The 3,535-nt window shown below is 43.3% G+C and overlaps 1 protein-coding gene across 3 annotated transcripts in view; it reads right to left on the bottom strand.

Annotated features, from left to right (window-relative positions):
* The window catches only part of ITGB2 (integrin subunit beta 2), a 45,311-nt gene that overhangs the window by 32,979 nt on the left and 8,797 nt on the right, over positions 1-3,535 (bottom strand). Inside the window, exon 1 of one of the 3 annotated variants that reach the window (XM_017538627.2) lies at positions 1,734-1,935. The exons of 1 other annotated variant lie outside the window; for it this stretch is intronic. The gene's annotated coding sequence lies outside the window, so the exon portion shown is untranslated. Of the gene's footprint in view, positions 1-1,733; positions 1,936-3,535 lie in introns of those variants that run through there. One more of the 3 variants, XM_037742016.1, reaches the window with a different exon arrangement.

Raw genomic sequence — 3,535 nt, 5'->3', positions numbered from 1 at the left:
AAAGAAAGAAAGAAAGAAATTAAGATAAATAAAAAGAAAAATTGCTACTGTTGAGCCTGAATCAGATCCACATAGAAGCATCCAGAGGACGTGTTAAATGACATCACAGGAATGCAACTAGCAATATCCAGGAGGAAGAAACTCCTGCAAGAAAAACAGAAAAGCACAGGAGGAGAGAGGGAGGGAGAGAGGCCCTTTAGATCAAGAGACTTAATCTCTTAATAGGAATCAACTGCAATGCATGGACCTTGTTTTAAAATCATCATTAGTTGTTTTAGGCATGACAATGGTTTGTGGTTATGGTAAAGAATTCTCATCTTTTAGAGTTACATGTTGAAATATTTGCAGATAGTATAGTACGATGTTTAAGATTTGCTTCCAAATAAAGAGGGGTGGGTTGGGTGGGGGGAGAGTCGGGAGACGGGTTGATAAAACAAGATCACCTGTGAGCTGATCATTATTGAAGCTAGTGTTGGGGACATGGGGTTTTACTAAACTATTCTCTCCACTTTTGTAGATGTGCGAAATTTTCTGTAGTAAGATTTAAGAAAAGAAAAGAAAGATTTAAGAAAACATTTCAAGGAAGTGTAAAGTTATTGTTTCACAGGTATCAAGTTTCCGTTTTGCAAGATGAGTTGGTTTTGGAGCTGGCTGCTAGTGACGGTTGCACAACACTCAGTGTCCTTAACGCCACGGAAATGTGTGCTTCAAACTGTTAAGATGGTGGATTTTACATCGTGTATATTTTATCACAATTAAACAGTAAACAGTGTAAAAAAGGCTATCAGATAAACTGTTAAAAGACAACAACACTGAAGGCTAAAAACAAAGAAATGGAAAATACACATATGTGCTAGAAAATACGAATATATCACATAACGTTCAAAAGATATAAATCAAAGCAAAATGCATCAAATGAACAAAGGAAGATGTAACTAATGAGAGTTGCAATCCACAAAGATAGTTCAGTGGCCATAAACCGTAATGTACTGAACAAAGTGGCTTTAAAATATGTGAAGCAAAGACTGGCAAGTACATAAGCAAACTGACACAGCCCAGACAGCAAATGTCTTTAACACATCTCTCAGAAATAAACACATCGGGCCTGGCACAGTGGCTCACACCTGCAATGCCAGCACTTTGGGAGGCCCAGGTATGCAGATCACCTGAGGTCAAGAGTTTGAGACCAGCCTGACCAACGTGGTGAAACCCCATCTCTACTAAAAATACAAAAACTAGCAGGGCATTGTGGTGAGTGCCTGTAATCCCAGCTACTGAGGAAACTGAGGCAGGAGAATCACCTGAACCTGGGAGGGGGAGGCTGCAGTGAGCTGAGATCATGCTGCTGCATTCCAGCCTGAGTGACAAGAGTGAAACTTTGTCTCAAAAACAAAACAAAACAAAACAAAAAAACAAGAAAAGAAATAAACACATCAAATAGAAATGGAAATTTGGCAGGCAGAGAAGTAAAGAATTTGAGGAATGTAACCCTTCATCTCCAACTTGTACACAATGTGTCACAACCTGGGACAATGATAAACAGATAATTACTAGACCAGAAAGATTATATCCACACATTCTAAAGCAGAAAGCTCATAAGGAGGCCAAATTCGTGGACACAATTGAATCAAATTAGATGCTGGCCAAAGGATGGCATGAAAGAAAGAAATCAGCACTCCTGAAGAGTGGACCCAAATATAGCACAGTTGGCATAAACGCATGGCAGGACTTACGCTACGGGGTAGTCAAGAATCAGCCTTGATGCACTGGTCTGAAGCCACGTGAGTCACATGACGCATCTCAGAACGCAAACTGAGATTGTTCCGAAAAGCAAAATGCGGAAGGAGGCATTGCAGAACACCACGCACCTCGTCCCTGCAGACCCACACATCTCTGAAGACAGAGAAGGCAACGGGCCTGGGACACAGACGCTGAGGGCTTCAATTTTCTTCTGTAGAGTTTTCTTTACTAAAAAGGAAGAAAAAGTTCTGGGCAAAGTCAGGCAACACATTGAGATTTGATAAGGTGAGAGGCAGGCGTGTGGGGATTGGTGCCAGTGTTCTCCACACTTTTCTGTATTCTTAAAATAGTTTTTTTTTTTTTTTTTTTTTTAAAGGAACTAGAAGGGAGTGACTACAAATGAGCAGAAGGACCTTTAAGGGGGTGGAAATATTCTGAAATTAGACTGTGGTGATGATTGCACAACTCTGTAAATTTTCTTTTTGTTGTTTGTTTGTTTCTTTCTTTTTTTAGTAGAGACTAGGTCTCACTATGTTGCCCAGGCTGAGCTCAAACCCTCCCCCTGAGCCTCGCAAAGTTCTGGGATTACAGGCATGAGCCACATGCCCGGCCCACAACTCTGTAAATTTTCTTAAAATCATCATACACTGAAAAAGAGTGAGTATTGGCTTGTAAATTCTACTTTGATAATGCTGTTAAAAAATAAAATTAAAGATATTTAGAAGAACAAATCTTCAGTAGCTTCTAGTCCCAGCTAAGACAGAGTAAGTGGAGTGGACTCCACGTCTGTCACTGAGCACAGCTAAGACACCACACAGAATAAAATGGCAGCAGACAGACTGTGGCGGGAAATGGAAATGGGAGGCAGGACTGACGGCGTGGTCGGGGTCCTGCCTCTCGTCCTTCCATGTCTCCTGGCTTCAATTCACAGTAGCCTGAACCCCAGAGCAGCACGGTGAGCATGGCCAAGAGAAATCCTCCTTTCTGGTCAGTGGCCTAGAAAGGGGGATGCCCTGGAGATGGACACAGCCAGGGGAGATGTGCTGTTTTCGGTCTCCTGCTGCTGTCCCAGAGGCAAACCCTGGTCCTGAAACTGCACTCCCAAAGCAGCAAAAGCAGTGGCCACAGCAGCAGGAGCGACTGCAGGAGCCAGCAGGAAGTGCGTGACATGCCCGGAGGCAAGGGCCAGAGTATGAGAAACCAGTAAGAAGGGGAGGAAGGCAGCAAATCACACTGCCATGTGTGTACCTATGCAACAATCTTGCATGTTCTTCACAGGTACCCCAAAACCTAAAATGCAATAAAAAATTAAAAAAAGAGGGGCTCAAGAGAGAGATCCCATAAAGCTTTGTACAGTTCTAGACTCCGCCCTGAACTGAACCGGTAAGGAAATGACCCCAAAGAGCAAGTCAAAGGTTTTGAGAATTGAACCATGGGGTAGACCACTGACTGCTGGGGTCTCAGATTGGCCTTCCCCAAGGCCAGTGTGAGTTGGATGCAAATATACCACACAGACTTTGGAAACCGAACTCATGGCTCACGCCTGTAACTCAGCACTTTGGGAGGCTGAGGTGGGAGGATCTCTTGAGTTCAGGAGTTCAAAACCAGCCTGGAAACATAGCGAAACCTCGTCTCTACAAAAAAATACAAAAATTAGTTGGTGTGGTGGCACATGCCTGTAGTCCCAGCTACTCAGGTAGCTGCTGTGGGAGAATCACTTGAGCCCAGGAGGTTGAGGCTGTAGTGAACCAAGATTGCACCACAGCATTCCCTCCTAGGTAACAGGGTCAAAAAA

The sequence above is a fragment of the Cebus imitator genome, unplaced genomic scaffold (assembly GCF_001604975.1).
Source record: "Cebus imitator isolate Cc_AM_T3 unplaced genomic scaffold, Cebus_imitator-1.0 Scaffold112, whole genome shotgun sequence".
Taxonomy (NCBI): domain Eukaryota; kingdom Metazoa; phylum Chordata; class Mammalia; order Primates; family Cebidae; genus Cebus; species Cebus imitator.
The sequence above is the reverse complement of the archived record's forward strand: the minus strand, read 5'-3'. Positions and strand labels throughout refer to the sequence as shown.